Source organism: Lipotes vexillifer, unplaced genomic scaffold, assembly GCF_000442215.2.
Source record: "Lipotes vexillifer unplaced genomic scaffold, Lipotes_vexillifer_v1.1 scaffold578, whole genome shotgun sequence".
NCBI classification, from domain to species: domain Eukaryota; kingdom Metazoa; phylum Chordata; class Mammalia; order Artiodactyla; family Lipotidae; genus Lipotes; species Lipotes vexillifer.
In genome coordinates, this window is record NW_006780523.1 from 1,097,867 (window position 1) to 1,117,987 (window position 20,121).

The following is a 20,121-nucleotide window of genomic DNA, read 5'->3' on the forward strand; positions in this document are numbered from 1 at the left end:
CTGTGTCTTTTGGTTGGAGCTTTTAATCCATTCACATTTAAGGTAATTATCAATATGTATATTCCTGTGACCATTTTCTTAATTGTTTTGGGTTTGTTTTTGTAGGTCCTTTTCTTCTCTTGTGTTTCCCACTTAGAGAAGTTACTTTAGCATTTGTTGTAGAGCTGGTTTGGTGATGCTGAATTCTCTTAGCTTTTGCTTGTCTGTAAAGCATTTGATTTCTCCATCGAATCTGAATGAGATCCTTGCCGGGTAGAGTAATCTTGGTTGTAGTTTCTCCCCTTTCATCACTTTAAGTTTATCATGCCACTCCCTTCTGGCTTGTAGAGTTTCTGCTGAGAAATCAGCTGTTAACCTTATGGGAGTTCCCTTGTATGTTATTTTTCATTTTTCCCTTACTGCTTTCAATAATTTTTCTTTGTCTTTAAGTTTTGCCAATTTGATTACTATGTGTCTCGGCGTGTTTCTCCTTGGGTTTATCCTGTGTGGGACTCACTGCACTTCCTGGACTTCGGTGGCTATTTCCGTTCCCACGTTAGGGAAGTTTTCGACTAAAATCTCTTCTAATATTTTCTCTTGTACTTTCTTTCTCTCTTCTCCTTCTGGGGCCCCTATAATACGAATGTTGTTGCATTTAATGTTGTCCCAGAGGTCTCTTAGGCTGTCTTCATTTCTTTTCATTCTTTTTTCTTTATTCTGTTCCTCAGCAGTGAATTCCACCATTGTCTTCCAGATCACTTATCCGTTCTTCTGCCTCAGTTATTCTGCTACTGATTCCTTCTAGTGTAGTTTTCATTTCAGTTATTGTATTGTTCATCTCTGTTTGTTTGTTCTTTAATTCTTCTAGGTCTTTGTTAAACATTTCTTGCATCTTCTCGATCTTTGCCTCCATTCTTTTTCCGAGGTCCTGGATCGTCTTCACTATCATTATTCTGAATTCTTTTTCTGGAAGATTGCCTATCTCCACTTCATTTAGTTGTTTTTCTGGGGTTTTACCTTGTTCCTTCATCTGGTACATAGCCCTCTGCCTTTTCATCTTGTCTATCTTTCTGTGAATGTGGTTTTTGTTCCACAGGCTGCAGGATTGTAGTTCTTCTTGCTTCTGCTGTCTGCCCTCTGGTGGATGAGGCTATCTAAGAGGCTTGATGGGAGGGACTGGTGGTGGGTAGAGATGACTGTTGCTCTGGTGGGCAGAGCTCAGTAAAACTTTAATCCTCTTGACTGCTGATGGGTGGGGCTGGTTGTTGGTTGTTTGGCCTGAAGCAACCCAACACTGGAGCCTACCTGGGCTCTTTGCTGGGGCTAATGGCAGACTCTGGGAGAGCTCACACCAAGGAGTACTTCCCAGAACTTCTGCTGCCAGTTTCCTTGTCCCTACAGTGAGCCACAGCCACCACCTGCCTCTGCAGGAGACCCTCTAACACTAGCAGGTAGGTCTGGTTCAGTCTCCCCTGGCGTCACTGCTCCTTCCCCTGGGTCCAGATGCACACACTACTTTGTGTGTGCCCTCCAGGAGTAGAGTCTCTGTTTCCCCCAGTCCTGCCAAAGTCCTACAGTCAATTCCCACTAGTCTTCAAAGTCTGATTCTCTAGGAATTCCTCCTCCTGTTGCCAGACCCCCAGGTTGGGAAGGCTGATGTGAGGCTCAGAACATTCACTCCAGTGGGTGGACTTCTGTGGTATAAGTGTTCTCCAGTCTGTGAGTCACCCACCCACCAGTTATGGGATTTGATTTTACTATGATTGCGCTCTTCCTACCATCTCATTGTGGCTTCTCCTTTGTCTTTGGATGTGGGGTATCTTTTTTGGTGAGTTCCAGTGTCTTCCTGTCGATGATTGTCCAGCAGTTAGTTGTGATTCTGGTGTTCTCGCAAGAAGGAGTGAGAGCACGTACTTCTACTCCGCCATCTTGGTTCCTCTCCCATTGTGTTATTTTTTAAAATTATCTTTTATTGAAGTATAGTTGATGTACAATATTATGTAGGTTACAGGTGTACAATATAGTGATTCACAATTTTTCAAGGTTATACTTCATTTATAATTATTATACAATATTGGCTATATTCCCTGTGTTGTACATTATATCCTTGTAGCTTATTTTATGCGTAATAGTTGGTACCTCTTACTCTCCTACCCCTATATTGCCCCCCACACACTTCCCTCTCCCCTTTGGTAACCACTAGTTTGTTCTCTATATCTGTGAATCTATTTCCTTTTGGTTATATTCACTAGTGTGTTGTATTTTTTAGATTCCACATGTAAGTGGTAACATACAGTATTTGTCTTTGTCTGTCTGACTTATTTTACTTAGCATAATGCCCTCCAGGTCCATGCATGTTTTTGCAAATGGCAAATTTTCTTTCTTTTTTATGGCTGAGTAGTATTCCACTGTGTGTGTGTGTGTGTGTGTGTGTGTGTGTGTGTGTGTGTGTGTGTACACACACATATATATATGCCACATCTTCTTTATGCATTCATCTGTTGATGGACACTTAGGTTGCTTCCATATCTTGGCAATTGTCAGTAATGCTGCTATGAACATTGGGATGTGTGTATCTTTTTGAATTAGTGTTTATGGTTTTTTTTTTGCGGCGGGGGGGGATATATACCCAGGAGTGGAATTGCTGGGTCAAATAGTAATTCTATTTCTAGTTTTTTGAGAAACCTCCATACTGTTTTCCTATGTTGTGTTATTTTAATCTGTTGTGATAGTCCCTATCTTTCAATGGGTAGATCTAATCCAATTACATTTCTTTTGATTGCTATTCTTTTCAAATTTTTTTTCTTGTCACTAACATTACTTACCCAAATGCAGTGATCAAATGCTTTGTACTTTTGTGTCTGAGAGATTTTTAGTGATGACCTTACCATTCACAGGGCAGGCTATAATTTGCCTTTGGGTAGAGCTGACTTCATTTAGCATTAAAACAAAAGAAGGATCTCTAGATATTTAGTCCTAAATCCCTGTTATGCTTTGATCTGTTGGGTTGAATGTCTCATGATGAGTCTGGATTTTACTCCAAGTGTAGTGGGCATCCACTTAGAATAGTTAAGAATGTGGAGATGACATGTTTTGATTTGAGAGATAAAAGTATCAGTCTGACAGAAATGTCAATAGACTGTGGAGCTAGAGTGAAAGCAAGGAGACCAGTCACCCGGGTAAGAGATGATGGTGGACTGGGCTCTGATAGCAGTGATGGAGGTGGTGAGAAGTGGCCAGGTCTGGATGTATTTTGAAGATAAACCACTTGTATTTGCTGATGGAGGAAAAAGAGGAATCAAGGCAGGTTCCTAGGTCTTAAGTTTGAGCAATGAGATTAACGGTGGTACCATTTGCTGAGATATGGGTCAGGGAGAGGAACTTCCTAAGTTTTGTTTTGGATATGCTGAGTTTGATTGATTGATATATTTAGTCAATGGATATTTATTCAGTAGCTACTGTGTGTCAAGTACTATTTTAAATGCTTGGCAAACAGCATGAATGAAAGCAATTCCCCCCAAAATCCTTGCCCTCATAGATCTTTCATTATAATTGTAGGATATAGTGAATAAGCAGTAAACATAATAAATAAGGACATTGGAAAAAAATCAGGATGGGAGTAGTGCCAGTGAAGGGTCGTTAGTGGTAGAGGAGTATATGTGCATGGTAGGCCTCACTGAAAAAGAGGACTTCGGGAAGGCTTGATGGAGATGACAGAATTAGAGAAGAGATCTCCAGGAGGAAGGAACAGTAAGTGCAAAGGCCCAGGGCAGGAATGTGAATAGCAATTTTGAGGCAAAAAAGCAGAGTGATTAATTGGGAAATTGAAAATTTTGGGAAATGAGGTCACAGAGTTAACTGGACTGTCCCAAGTATGGCTGTGTAGGAATTTGACTTTGACTCTGAGCCCTGAGTTGGGAAGCGATTGAGGATTCTTTTTCAGCCAGAGGGATAACATGATCTGATTTGTGTAATAACAGGGTCTTTCTGCCTGCTGTTTTGAGAACAGGCTACAGGGGGAAAGGAGAGAAACAGGGAGAACAGTTAGGAAGCTTTTGCAGGGAACCAGACAAGAGATTATAGTGGTTCGACAAGGCAGTGCGAGGTGCTGAAGGATTAGATATGAACTATGAGAGAGGGAGAGAGTGAGAGGGACATATGGAGAAATCAAGGATAATGCCAAACTTTTGGACCCGAGCCACGAGAAGGATGACACTTCTGCCTACGGTGTGGGGAAGAATGAGGCTGGAGTAAGTTTTGATAGAACCTCAAAAATTATGTTGTGAACACGCTCATTTTGGGATGTCAATTAGACAACTGATGGAGATGTTGAATAGGAAGTAAAATGTACTAGTATGGAGTTAAAGAAAGAAGTATGGACTGGTGATATGAATTTGAGAGTTATCAATATGTAGATGGTATTTAAAACCAAGAGGAGAGTGTAGATAGAAAAGAGACCCACTCTAAGGACTGAGCCCTGGAGCACAACAGTGTGAAAAGTGCAAGGAAAGCAACTGGCCAAGGAAGCCTTGAAGGTGCAACCAGTCCGATAGGAGAAAAACCCAGAGAAAAACCCCCTGGAAGGTAAGTGAAGAAGCTTAATAAGAAAAAGGACTGGGGGAAATTCCCTGGTGGTCCAGTGGTTAGGACTCCACGCTTTCACTGCTGGGGGCCTGGGTTCGATCCAAAAAAAAAAAAAGAAAAGAAAAGGGAGGGAATGTCTCTCATATTCAATGTTGTCTATAGGTCGACTAGGATGACAGTTGAAAATTGACCCTGGGGTTTATAACGTGAAGGTCATTTCTGAGCAGGGCAGGATCAACTGTGGTGGAGGTAGAGGTGAAAGCTTGATCATAGTGGGTTTAAGAGGATAAATCAGGAGATGATTTAGAGGCAGGATGTGTAGAGAACTGTTTCCCAGTGTTTTACTGCAAATGGAAGCATAAAAATGAGGAGATAGCTGACAGGAGGATTAAGGTCTAAGGTAGTTTGTGTGGTTTGTTCTGTAATATCAGAGAAATGACAGTATGTTTGTGTGCTGGTGGGGACAGTGGAGTAGAAAGGGGAAAATGCAAGCATAGTTGGGGGGGAGTTGCTGGAGTGATGTCCTTTAGTAGGTAAGAAGGGGTGAGATCTAGGGCACAAGTGGAGGCCTTGGCCTTGTATAGGGGCAAGGATATTTCATCTCTAGCAACAGGGTCTTTTCCACGGAGATGTGACTAAGTGGAGATGTGACTAAACCCATAAGTTAATTGTAACATTTAAAAGTTCTCAAATGTTTCATCACATGGTCTTTTCTGAAAGTCCCCATCCCTACAATTGACTATGGAGAGTGTAGATTCTAGAGAATGTAGCTGGAGGCCTAATTAGCTCCTAAGGATGTCCTGCGGACATTGTGAGGAGCAGACTGATTGCAGTGGGCTGATTGAAACCTCCACTTTTAGTCCCCGAACTTCAGCCTTGCCTGGTGATTCCTTCTGCCCTAATCGAGATTAACAGTGCAGTTATTTTAGAGCGTAAATCACTTCAATTGCAGTTAATGTACTTTATGATATATTTAAGAAAATACTTCTAAAGACTAGTGCTTACATTTTCAAACTAAAGCCAGGAAAGTGTTTTGTGATTTTTATAACAAAACTGTATTCCTTATTCCTGTGAATGAATGAAATAGCAAGCACATTTTATGTTCATCTGTTTTTATACTTTCTTTCACAGTATTAGCTCATTTAATTATTCACAAATATAACAATACGGCTATTTTAAACCTTGTAAATTAAACATATAAATGGCCTAAGAGTTATGATCTGACATAGCAATCCTTCTTAGTATAATTTATAATTTGACAGTAATGAAATTCATAAATAGTAATAGCAGTGCTAAAACAGGCAGAAAGAAACCTAACTTATAATGACCAGTTACAAGAAGAAAATAGCTTTTGAAATGTTAAAGTTGATAACAGCTTAATTACAAGCTATTAAATCTGAGAAATAATCTGTCAATCTTTTTAACCTTTAAATTAAATCTTTCTAATACAAATTCTTGCCTGCCTACAGTGGTTTTATAAGAAGAATTCCAATTATTTTATCTTAATAACCCATCTCTACAATAACTGTTTAAATTACCATTGTTTAAACTTTTGGGGGAAATCAGCAATTCCACTCCTAGGTACATAGCTCAGAGAAATGGAATCAGATGTCTACACAGAAACTTGTACATGAATGTTCATTGAAGTGTGATTCATAGCAGCCAAAAAGTAGAAACAGCTCCAATTTCCATCAGCTGATAAATGGATAAGCAAGTATGGCATGTCCACAGTGGAACATTATGACTATAAAAAGTAATTAAGGGCTTCCCTGGTGGCGCAGTGGTTGAGAGTCCGCCTGCCGATGCAGGGGACACGGGTTCGTGCCCCGGTCCGGGAAGATCCCACATGCCGCGGAGCAGCTGGGCCCGTGAGCCATGGCCGCTGAGCCTGCGCGTCCAGAGCCTGTGCTCCGCAACGGGAGAAGCCACAACAGTGAGAGGCCCACGTACCACAAAAACAAAACAAAACAAAACAAAACAAGTACCACTGCAATGCCAACTTGATATTTGGTAATTTCTGCCTAGAACAGAGTGCTATACTTTCTCTTTTTCTTTTGTTTAGTCTTTTCCCCAACTAGAAACAACTATGAGAGCCATACAGTAAATTCTCTTGTGGGTGAGCTCGTGAAGGCCATCGTGGGATGGGGAACATTGATGTAGTGGCATACAGATCCATCAAGCTGCTACATCCAGCTACAACCAGACTAGTGTATCTGACCAGACAGTTCAACCAAGACATGAAAAAATGTCACATCTATATTTCTTCCCAGGAGAACGTGCATTATTTTTTATAGATTTATTTATTTTTTTAAAAAATTTTTGTCTGTGTTGTGTCTTTGTTTCTGCACGTGGTCTTTCTCTAGTTGTGGCGAGCAGGGACTACTGTTCATTGTGGTGAGTGAGCTTCTCGTTGCGGTGGCTTCTCGTTGCAGAGCATGGGCTCTAGGCACACAGGCTTCAGTAGTTGTGGCTCACAGGCTCAGTAGTTGTGGCTCGTGGGCTCTAGAGTGCAGGCTCAGTAGTTGTGACACACAGTCTTAGTTGCTCCACAGCATGTGGGATCTTCCTGGACCAGGGCTCGAACCCATGTCCCCTGCATTGGCAGGCAGATTCTTAGCCAGTGCACCACCAGGGATCTTCAGATCTTCTGAAGAATTCAGTGTGTTGAAAAAATAAAGAAGATGACTGAATACCTAAGCAGCAATGCCAATGGCTCAAAAAGCCTAATTTTTTTTAGTTTTTTGAGGAATCTCCTATTGTTTTCCACAGTGGCTGCACCAATTTACATTCCCACCAACAGTGTACAAGGGTTCTGTTTAATCCACATCCTCGCCAACATTTATTTGTGTTCTTTTTGATGATAGCCGTTCTGACAAGTGTAAAGTGATATCTCATTGGGGTTTTGATTTGCATTTCCCTTGTGATTAGTGATACTGAGTATCTTTTCATGTGCCTGGTGGCCATCTGTATGTCTTCTTTGGAAAAATGTCTGTTCAGATCATCTGCCCATTTTTTCATTGGGTTGTTTTGTTATTGTTGTTGTTGTTGAGTTGTATGAGCTGTTTATATATTTTGGATATTGACCCCTTATTGGCCATATCATTTGCAAATATTTTCTCCCATTCAGTAGGTTGTTTTTTCATTTTGTTTATGGTTTCCTTTGCTGCATGAAAGCTTTTAAGTTTAATTAGGTCCCATTTGTTTATTTTTGCTTTTATTTCCTTTGCTTTAAGAGAGTGATCCAAGAAAATATTGCTATGATTTATGCCAAAGAGTGTTCTACTTATATTTTTTTTTCCAGGAGCTTTATGGTTTCTGGTCTTACATTAGGTCTTTAATCCATTTTGAGTTTATTTTTGTATCTGGTTTTAGAGAATGTTCTAATTTCATTCCTTTATATGTACTTATCCAGTTTTCCCAGCTCCACTTACTGAAGACACTGTCTTTTCTCCATTGTATAGTTTTGCCTCCTTTGTCATAGATTAATTGACTGTAAGTGTGTGGGTTTATTTCTGGGCTTTCTATTCTGTGCCATTGCTATATGTGTCTGTTTTTATTCCAGTACCATGCTGTTTTGATTACCTTAGCTTTGTAGTATAGTCTGAAGTCAGGGAGCATGATTCCTCCAGCTCTGTTCTTCTTTCTCCAGATTCTTTTGGCTATTCAGGGGCTTTTGTGTTTCCATACAAATTTTTAAATTTTTCTAGTTCTGTGAAAAATGTCATTGGTATTTTGAAGGAATTGCATTGAATCTGTAGATTGCTTTGGGTAGTATGGTCATTTTAACAATATTGATTCTTCCAATCCAAGAACATGGTATATCTTTCCATCTGTTTGTGTCATCTTCACTTTCTTTCATCAGCATCTTATAGTTTTGAGGGTACAATTATTTTGCCTCCTTAATTAGGTTTACTCCTAGGTATTTCATTCTTTTTGAGGTGTTGGTAAATAGGATTGTTTCCTTAATTCGCTTTCTGATAGTTCATTATTAGTGTATAGAAATGCAACAGATTTCTGTATATTAATTTTGTATCCTGCAATTTTATCAGATTTATTGATGAGCTGTAGTAGTTTTCTGGTGGCATCTTTATGTTGTATGTATAGTATCATGTCACTTGCAAATAGTGACAGTTTTACTTCTTCCTTTCTAATTTGGATTCCTTTTATTTCCTTCTACCATATGACCCAGCAATTCCACTCCTGGGTATATATCTGAAAAAAACAAAAACACTAATTTGAAAAGATACATGCACCCCAGTGTTCATAGCAGCATTATTTACAGTTGCCAAGATGTGGAAGCAACCTAAGTGTCCATCAACAGATGAATAGATAAAGAAGATGTGGTATATATATATATACAGTGGAATACTACTCCACCATAAAAAAGAATGAAATTTTGCCATTTGAAGCAACATGGATGAACTTGGAGGGCACTACACAAAGTAAAATAAGTCAGACAGAGAAAGACAAATACTGTATGTTAACACTTATATGTGAAATCTAAAGAATACAACAAACTAGTGAATATAAGAAAAAAGCAGACTCACAGATATAGAGAACAAACTACTGGTTACCAGTAGGGAGAGGGAAGGGAGGACAGGCAAGATAGGGGTAGAGGATTAAGAAGTACAAACTATTAGGTATAAAATAAACTACAAGGAGGGAATTCCATGGTGGTCCAGTGGTTAGGACTCCACGCTTTCACTGCTGAGGGCCCAGGTTTAATCCCTGGTCAGGGAACTAAGATCCCACAAGCCATGAAGCACACCCCCCGCCAAAAAAAAAAAAAACTACAAGGATATATTGTACAATACAGGGAATATAGCCAATACTTTATAATAACTATAAATGGAGCATAATTCTTAAAAATTGTGAATTACTCTACTATATACCTGTAACATATAATATTGTACATCAACTATACTTCAATAAAAAAATTAAATTAAAAAATTAAAATAAAAAAATAAAATATTGGCTATATATGTATTTAAAAGCCTGCTTTTACTAGAATGGTAAATTGTGCTGTCTAGTTTACACAGCACATTCACAGGCATTACCTTATTTGAGTCTCTTGACGAACCTTGATTTAGGTAGGATTTGTGCCCGTAAATCTATTATGGAGATGAGGAAATAATCTCAGTGGTTGAAACTCACTTCAGGTCCCATGTCTAGTAGGTGTCTTAGCCAAAAATTGAACCTTTGTAACTGACTTCTGTGCAGGGTTCCTTTTATTGTACGCTGATGCCACCATCAACCACGTGCTTTGTGAATAGTCCTCCAGAGCCACTTTGGTGAGGAAGTTGCTTCTGATCTTCTAAGAACACTTGATTGCAGGTCCTGTTGGAGCCATCATGCCATCAGGTTCCAGTGATCCCAATTCCAGCTTTAATCTCATTGCAAAGCATATCATTTCTTCAAATATTTATTGTGTTTCACATTATCACTTCCACTTTTACTATCTCATATCTGCTTAGTACTTCTATCTTATTTCATCATTCCCCTCCCTATGGGAGACATTAAAGCAGAGTAGTTAAAAGCATTGACTTTGGAGTCAGGTGGGACACAAATTTTATAAGATTATCCTGGTTTTGTCACTTATTAACTTTTGAACTTGTACAAATTACTTAACCTAGATGGGGCTCAATTTTCTTATACAGGCAGACCTCATTCTATTGTGCTTCACTTTACTGCACTTTGCAGATACCTTTTTTTTTTTTTTAAACAAGTTGAGGGCTTGTGGCAGCCCTGTGTCCAGGAAGTCTGTTGGCGCCGTTTTTCCAATGGCATTTGCTCACTTCATGTCTCTGTCACATTTTGGTAATCCTTGCAGTATTTCAAACTTTTTCATTATTATTATATTTGTTATGGTGATGTGTGATTAGTGATCTGTGATGTTAGTGTTGTCATTGTTTTAGGGCCACAAACCGTGCCCATATAAGACAGGGAAGTTAATCGATAAACGTTGTGTGTGTTCTGAGTGCTCCACCCACTGGCCATTTCCTCGACTCTCTCCCTCCCCCCAGGCCTCCCTATTCCCTGAGACACAACAGTATTGAAATTAGGCCAATAAGTAATCCTACAATTACCTCTAAGTGTGAAAGGAAGAGTCACACATCTCTCACTTTAAATCAAAAGCCAGAAATGATTAAGCTTAGTGAAGAAGGTATGTTGAAATCCAAGACTGGCCACAAGCTAGGCCTCTTGCACCAAACAGTTAACCAAGTTGCAAATGCAAAGGAGAAGTTCTTGAAGGAAAATAAAAGTGCTACTCCAGTGAACAGACAAAAGATAAGAAATTGAAACAGCCTTATTGCTGATCTGGAGAAAGTTGTAATGGTCTGGATAAAAGGTCAAAGCAGCCACAACATTCCTTTAATCCAAAGCCTAATCTAGAGCAAGGCCCTAACTCTTCAATTCTGTGAAGGTTGAGAGAGGTGAGGAAACTGCAGAAGAAAAGTCTGAAGCTAGCAGAGTTTGGTTCATGAGGTTTAAGGAAAGAAGCCGTATACATAACATAAAAGTGCCAGGTGAAGCAGCAAGTGCTGATATAGAAGCTGCAGCAAGTTATCCAGAAGATCTAGCTAAGATCATTCATGAAGGTGGCTACACTACACACCAGAATTTCAATATAGATGAAACAGCCTTCTATTGGAAGAAGATGCCATGTAGGACTTTCATAGCTAGAGAGGAGAAGTCAATGCCTAGTTTCAAAGCTTCAAAGGACAGGCTGATTCTCCTGTTAGGGGTCAATGTAGCTGCTGACTTTCAGTTGAAGCCAATGTTCGATTACCATTCTGAAACTCCTAGGGCCCTTAAGAATTATGCTAAATATACTCTGCCTGTGCTCTATAAATGGAACAACAAAGCCTGGATGACAGTACATCTGTTGACAACATGGTTTACTAAATATTTTTTTTCCATTAGTTCATGTCTTTTATTAACCAATATACTTGGTTAATAAACTTGTGTTCTGGTTTGTTGAAACAATCGGTCAGACAACATTTGCCACAGAAATGTCTGTCAAAGTGGCTGGCCATAAAAGCTCCAGCACCATATTCATCTGAAGGGCTCTCCCGACGAAGGCGACTGATTTTTCCATCCTCATCCACCTTATAGTGTTTCAGGACGGCCAGCTTAACCTTCTTTCTCTTATGCTTGTTCTGCCTGGGGTGGTGTAAGACTTCTTCTTCCTCTTCTAGCACCACCATGAAGTCTCAACACGATATGAAGGGTGGACTCCTTTTGAATGTGGTAGTCAAACAAAGTACGTCCATCTTCCAGTTGCTTGCCAGCAAAGATCAGTCTTTGCTGGTCAGGGGAAATTCCTTCCTTGTCCTGGATCTTAGCCTTTACATTTTCTATTGTATCCAAGGGTTCGACCTCGAGAGTGATGGTCTTCCTGTCAGGGTCTTCATGAAAATCCGCAAACTGGCGGCAGTGCCACTGCAGATGGCGGATCCAAAAGAAAGGGTGCCGCACCGGCCCACAGGCTACTAAATATTTTAAGCCCACTTACTGCTCTGAAAAAAAGAATCATTTCAAAACATTACTGCTCACTGACAAAGCACCTGGTCACCCAAGAGCTGTGATGGAGATGTACAAGGAGATTCATGTTGTTTTCCTGCCTGCTAACACAACATCCTTTCTGCAGCCCATGGATCAAGGAGTCATTTCAACATTCAAGTTTTACTATTTAAGGAATACATTTCCTAAGGCTATAACTGCCCGTAGATAGTGATTCTCTGATGGATCTGGGTAAAGTAAATTGAAAACCTTCTGGAAAGGAAGGGATCACATCTGTGATTCATGGGAAGGGGTCAAAATATCAACAATCACAGGAATTTGGAAGAAGTTGATTCCTACCCTCATGGATGACTCTGCGGGGTTCTAGACCTCAGTGGAGGCAGTAACTGCATTTGTGGTGGAAATAGCAAGAGAACTAGAATTGGAAGTGGAGCGTGAAGATGTGACTGGATTGCTGCAATCTCATGATAAAACCTTAATGGATGAGGAGGGCTTCCCTGGTGGCGCAGTGGTTGAGAGTCTACCTGCCGATGCAGGGGACACGGGTTCGTGCCCCGGTCCAGGAAGATCCCACATGCCGCAGAGCGGCTAGGCCCGTGAGCCATGGCCGCTGGGCCTGCGCGTCCGGAGCCTGTGCTCCGCAACGGGAGAGGCCACAACAGTGAGAGGCCCGCGTAATGCAAAAAACAAAACAAAAAAAACAAAACAAAACCTTAATGGATGAGGAGTTGCTTCTTATGGATGAGCAAAGAAAGTGTCTTGAGATGGAATCTACTCCTGGTGAAGATGCTGAGAAGATTGCTGAAATGGCAACAAAGGATTTAGAATATGACATCAACTTAGTTGATAAAGCAGCAGGGTTTGAGAGGATTGACTCCAAGTTGGAAAGAAGTTCCACTGGGGGTCAAATGCTATCAGACAGCATTGCATGCTACAGAGAAATCGTTTGTGAAGGGAAGAGTCAATCAATGCAGCAAACTTCATTGTTGTCTTATTTTAAGAAAGTGCCACGGCCACCCCAGCCTTCGGCAACCATCACCCTGATCAGTCAGCAGCCACCAACATAGAGGCAAAAAGATTACAACTCTCTGAAGGCTTAGATTATGGTTAGCATTTTTTAGCAATAAAGTATTTTTAAATTAAGGTACAAACATCATCTTTTTAGACAGAAAGATATTGCACACTTAGTAGACTACAGTACAGTGTAAACATAACTTTTAGATGCACTGAGAAACCAAAGAATTCACATGACTTGCTTTATCGTCATATTCGCTTTATGGCAGTGGTCTAGAACCAAACTTGCAATATCTCTGAGGCAAGCCTATGTGTAGCATAGAGAGAGGAACCAAATCCCCTTCAAATGTTGTAATATTTGAATGTAAGGTGTCAGTCTAATTCATCATCCGAATAATCAGAGGGCCACAGGTGCACATGGGATTGCTGTGGGCAGCCAGGACCTAGGGCGCCCTTCCTAAACGACACGTGCGTGGAGTGGGACCAGCACACTGTCTGGGTCATAGTAAGGGCTTCACACATGCTGTTCTCTCGGACTCAGACACTCCTCTTCCCACTCTTCCCTGGCCGGCTTCTCCTCACTCTTCAGGTCACAGTTTAAATGCCACCTCTTCATAGATGCCATCCCTCACTATCCTGTCCGGGACATCCTTTTCTTTTCTTTCATAAAACTTATTGCAGGCATGAATGAAATAATGCCATTTGCAGCAACATGGATGGACCTGGAGATTATCATACTAAGTGAAGTAAGTCAGACAGAGAAAGATAAATATCATGTGATATCGCTTATATGCGGAATCTTAAAAAATAAATGATACAAATGAACTTACAAAACAGACTCAGAGACTTACAGAGCAAACTTAAGGTTACGGCGGTGGGGAGGGCAGGGTGCAGGGGGAGGGATAGATTGGGAGTTTGGGATTGACATGTACACACTGCTCTATTTAAAATAGATAACCGACAAGGACCTACTGTAAGAAACAAAAAAGAACAAAAAAAACTTATTGCAGGCATGTATTTGTGTACTTGTTGGTTGCCTCTTTCTCTTTTCTGCTGGAAGCTCCATTTCGGCAGAGACCATATCTGTTTCATCCCCCAGTGTATTCCCAGAGGCTTGTTTACTTCTTGGTAGGCATTCAGATAGTTTATAGAATGAATAAATGAATGTATGAATATCAATTCCTTTTCCCTGTACTAGAGGTTCTCAATTAGGATGGTTTTGCCCCCTAGGGAACATTTGGCGATGTCTGGAGACATTTTTGGATATCACAGTTGGAGTGAGGTTGCTACTAGCATGTAGTGGGTAGAGTCCAGGGATGCTGCTAAACATTCTACAGTGCACAGGGCAGCCCCCTGCAATGAAGAATTACCCAACCCCAATGTCGGTAGTGATGAGGTCTAGGAATCCTGCCCTATACCCAATGATGTAAGAAATTTCGTTACCCTGAGTGGGTGCCAAGATAATGGCTGTACTGAAAAAGCTTCGTGTTTTAATCTTAAGGATGCATATCATTAAAATGGTGAAAGAGATCAACTAGACTCATTCTGTATCTCAAGCAGTAAGCAGTAGATGACACTAGAAGATATCATAATTTACTGTTAAAGTTCTTTGTAGGTGAGTCTTCTTATTTGTTTACAGTTTATCATGGTTAATTTCATCCCCTTTCTACACATACTTATTTTTGTACTAAACTAGATGTATGAAAATTATATAGCAGCGTTAGACATACAGTCTGGCCTAATATGTGCAAGGTCCTCTAATGTGTACGGAGTCCCTCACAGGCTTTGTCCTCAGTAAGCTTACACTCCTTGACTAATCCCACATGAATATCTCATTCTGGCAGCCTCAGACCATCACTTGGAGTAGTTTATCATTATTCAGGATTTCCTAGGTCCTGAGTAGGTACGTCACTAGAGGAGCGTGATGCATGGCCTTGTTATGCATGTATGAAGACAGAATCCTGTTTGGCCTTCAGCCATCTAGAGTTTAAGCCCACAGAATGGAAAACCCACAATCTTACAACGTTGTAGTAAACAGTGAATCTGTGTTTCAGTTCAGTTAAAGCCCAAAGGATCACAGGAAACATTTCAAGTGTTATGGATGATTTTTGCTATGGGAAATCTAGCAGACCATTTCTGCAACTTGCATTTGTCAGGCGCTACTTGTCTATCAGGCACTGTGAAAAGCAGTGGGGAGAAGGTGAGTGAAACACAGTCCTGCACAGGAGGGAGAGGTGCTCTGGATGTTCCCTGTCTCGGCAGACTGCGTCATCATTCACCCGGTTGCCCAGGCTGCAAAACTTGGGATCATTCTTTTTTTGTTTTTTAAAGTATTTTTAAAATAAATTTATTTATTTTATTTATTTTATTTTTGGCTGCGTTGGGTCTTCGTTGCTGTGCACGGGCTTTCTCTAGTTGCGGTAAGCGGGGGCTGCTCTTCGTTGTGGTGCACGGGCTTCTCATTGCGGTGGCTTATCTTGTAGAGCACAGGTTCTAGGCGCACGGGCTTCAGTAGTTGTGGCTCGTGGGCTTCAGAGCGCAGGCTCAGTAGTTGTGGCGCACAGGCTTAGTTGCTCCGCGGCATGTGGGATCTTCCCGGGCCAGGGCTCGAACCCGTGTCCCCTGCATTGGCAGGCGGATTCTTATCCACTGAGCCACCAGGGAAGCCCTGGATCATTCTTGACTCCTTGCTCTCACCCCTGTATACAGTCCATCAGCAAACTGTGTTGACTCCATCTCAGACATGTCCACTTCTTCCACAGCGCCCTCTACCAAACCATGTAAACAAACCATCATTAGCTCTCTCCTGGACTGTTACAGTCGTCTGATAACTGGTCATGTTTCTTCCACCCTCTGAGTTTTGATTTATGTACTTCAGGAGAGTGTGGCTCTTATAAAATAGAAGTCAGACTTGCCATTCCTCTACTATCTTCCCGTTGCCAGTAGAATAAAATCTAAACTTAGATGGTCAAGCTTATGCCAGAGTCTCTCTGACCACCGCTCCTCCTACTTCTACTGTCCCCTCTACTAAAGCCCTAATATACCAATTTCATACCAACTGACCTCATCAACTGATATTAGCTTAGCACACTTGGGAGCAATTCAGTTAGACGTTGGCTTCACCCTCAAAATGTTGAGCATCTGTGGGGGAGATAGATCAGGTTAACATAGCCATGAGATGTACTGGGTCAGTACATGGTTTCTGATGATATGGGGAAGACTTTCTGGAGGAAAAAATCAAGCTCTGTCTTGGAAAATAAAAGAGGCTACAACAAAGCGGATTTGAGAATAGAAGGGGAAATTAACTTGAATATGAACAGAAGTAAAAGAAAGGGTGACAAATGCAGATTTCATGGCTGCAACCTAGAGATGTACCAAGGCGAGGGTGGCATTTTTCAATATGTGCATAGCTGTTTCTTTCCAGCAAAATAAAGGAAAAATTGCCTAAAATCTGTGTACTGTGTACCTCATGTTAGGCATCATTCTAGTTACTTTATGTACATTGTCTCATTTGATTCTTGTGACACTGATATGGCATTGGTGGCATAATCCCTTTTGAAAACACAGGAAGCTAAGCCAAAAGAGGTTACATTACATGCCAAATATTAAGAGTGGCAGAAGCAATATTTGAATCTGAGTCTCTCTGCTTCCAAACTCCATTGTTTTCCACAAAGACACACTTATCTCCCTATTATGTTGTTAAACTCTTGAAGAATAGAATTTCCCCCCAGCAACATCATCAGTCTCATGGTGAGATCTCACAGGTGACTAGGGAAATGGAAATGATTTTTCGAAGACTTTGGGTATATTTTTGAAGCAAGTCAGGTTTACTCAGAGGTCTTTGTTTTGCCTCCATGACTCTTTGGAAAATCATTTTCTACCAGTACAAATGCATTTGATCTGTTAAGACTGTTCCAAATGAATTGCTCATTTGCTTAAACATCAATTTTGTTTGGAAAACACTTGCCAGTGTAGAGACAGCTTCAATATGAATTATGGTGCTTGGAGTGTTCAAGATTGATCGTGGCTGGACTTGGGATTCATGTCATATTTTTCCGCAGAAGAGCTTTAGGAAGTTTAGTTATGGCACCACTTGAAGTCAGCTTAGTCCATTGGGAATTTTAATTAAGTTCTGGGCAGCCACTGAGTAGACCGTATTCTGAGACCAGTTTTTTCCAAGTAGCCATAGAAAGTTGGACATGTTTACATGAGTGCCGTTCATGGACATAAATTACAGCCAGTGGGAAGGTTCAGAGGGTAGAAAGTTGGCTCAAAGTTCTCTGCAGAATCTTGAAGCCAACTTAACCATCAGAGATGCATGCTTGCTTCTACTTCTTGAAAATAATACTTGAATTTTAAAAAATTTGGTTCTGGAAGGCTATCTTCTCACTTGAAGTCAAATATAGCCCAGGAATTAATTTTTTAAGACCATCAGTGAGTATTCCTGATGCCCAAAGCTCACAAAAATTGCCTAAGTTTCTTTTTTGGGTGCAATTATATACTTGAATTTTGGTTTTCTTTAAGTATATTTCTCCCTACATGAAATCTTTCCTCTTTAAAAATCTTTGCCGTTCTCTGGATGTGGTGGAATAAGAGGTAGTTGATGACAGAGAGTGGCTGGGCTTAGGCCACTAGTTCAGTGTTTGTTATTTGTAGTCCTGACTTCCCTTCTCACATTATGGATGAAACTGCTTATTTCTCTAGTCGAAACGTCAAAATTTTCTATTTTAAATGAGACTTAAAGCTGCACTTCCCATGTACTACATAAAAAGGCAGGCTTTAAGTTTGAGGAGGAGGTTGTGAAAATTAAGAATGAACATCTATTTTTCAAATTCTTTTCCTCTCTCCTTCTCCCAGAATCTTTGCTTTGGGTAAGAACAGTAAGTACCATCCCTGCAGCCTCCCTGGCTTCAAAGCTCAGTCATCATTTGATTTCTGCCTCTTCCTCAAAACCTTACCAGTTGCCAAGACTTGTAGTTCTGCATCTAAAATATTCCTCAATGGCCCTTTTCTTTCCTTTGCCACTGTGATCGCTCTCTTTCATCCAAAAATCGGGGTGATGGCCTACACTCATCCTTTCTCTCCTCCCTAAAAGTGCTGTAGTTTTTCCCACTTAAACGTCTCTCTGACCCTCATCGTTTCTTGCCTAAACAGTGAGAAGAGTCTCCTAGTTGGTCGGCTTGACTCTACTCTTGTCTCCATTGCCATGCTCTGTTTCCATGTCTGTCTCCCTTTTCTAGATCGTTAGCTACTTGACAATGATACTCTCCTACTCAGTGCTGTCTCTTCAGGACCTATTACAATGCCTGCCATACAGTGTAGATCATTAACATGTATTCAGCAATAAATGTTAGTGAACACCTACTCTGTGCTAAGAACTGGGACTGCAGAAGTGAACAAAGCAGACATGGCTCTGCCTTCATGCCACCTAAGATCTAGTGGAGAGAGAAAGGCCAAGAACAAGTAAGAAACAAACAAAAATTATGTTTCATTAAATGGTATGAGTTTAAAAAGCTACGGGATGAGTAGAGAATAACAAAGGAGTTCTTACTTTAGGTATGAGTCACAGAAGCCTGAAAAAGGTAGCAAGCCACATAATGAAAGGGCAAAGAGAATGGCAGACAAAAAACCAGCATGTGCAAAGGTCCTGTGGTAGAAAGAGCTTGGTCTATTTGAGGAACAGAAAGGAGACCAGTATGGCTGAAGCCTAGTGTCATGAAATAAAGCAGAATACCTAGCCCAGGGCCAGGCAGATCAGGGCCACAACCTGAATTTTCATGCAAGGGCAAAGGGCTTTAAAGATGAGGATAAGGGCATCAGATAAACATTTGGAAAAGATCAGTCTGGCTGCTATGGGAGGGGCCAGAAGGGGACAGAAAGACTAGTAGGTGCTGTTGTAGGAATCCAGGTATGAGTTATTGCATGGATAAATTGTGTCTTGTCTGGATTTCTGTAATTGCTTTCTATCTCTATGTCATCCTAATTCACTTTCCATTCCAGGTTTATTTTTCTAGTGAAGCTTTAATCGCATTTCTCTCTTCTACATTTTCAAATACAGAAAAAATTCCAGTTTCAAACTCCTAAGTATGGAATTTAAGACATCCTGTGACATTCCTCTGGGCAGACTTATCTTGCAGTTTCTTTCCTAGATCGATCCTGTGCTCAAGCCAAACTCTGTTACTCATCACTTCCCAAAGGTTCCCCTCTCTTTCCCACCCCTATGTATTTAATCAGGTGATTCTGCTTGGAAGGCTTTCTTCCTCATTTCTTGCTATTAAGTATTTCTGCTTCTGATTGGCAATGGCTCAGGCATAGCTGTCCCGTGGTATCTGTGGGGGATGGGTGGCAGGACCCCTGTGGATACCAAACTCCACGGGTGCTCAAGTCCCTTGTATATTGATAAAATGGTGTAGGATTTGCAAGTAACCTACACACCTCCTCCTGTATACTTTAAATCGTCTCTAGATTACTTATAATACTTAATGTACATGCTATGTAAATAGTTCTAGATACAATGTAACTGCTACGCAGATGGTTGCTGAGGTGACAAATTCAAGTTTTGTTTTCTGGAACTTTCTGTAATTTTTTTTTTTTTTTTTTTGCGGTACACGGGCCTCTCACTGCTGTGGCCTCTCCCGCTGCGGAGCACAGGCTCCGGACGCGCAGGCCCAGCCGCCATGGCCCACAGGCCCAGCCGCTCCGCGGCACGCGGGATCCTCCCGGACCAGGGCACGAACCCGTGTCCCCTGCATCGGCAGGCGGACTCCCAACCACTGCGCCACCAGGGAAGCCCACTTTCTGGAATTTTAAAACATATTTTCAATCCAGGGCTTCCCTGGTGATGCAGTGGTTAAGAATCCACCTGCCAATGCAGGGGACACAGGTTCGAGCCCTGGTCTGGGAAGATCCCACATGCCGCAGAGCTACTAAGCCTGTGCACCACAACTACTGAGCCTGCGCTCTAGAGCCTGCGAGCCACAACTACTGAGCCTGCGTGCCACAACTACTGAAGCCCACGCA

General features: G+C 41.2%; 1 pseudogene; it reads right to left on the reverse strand.

The window, feature by feature from the left end:
* Nucleotides 1-11,483: 11,483 nt before the first annotated feature.
* Nucleotides 11,484-20,121, reverse strand: part of LOC103089260 (ubiquitin-40S ribosomal protein S27a pseudogene) — a 49,044-nt pseudogene continuing 40,406 nt past the window's right edge.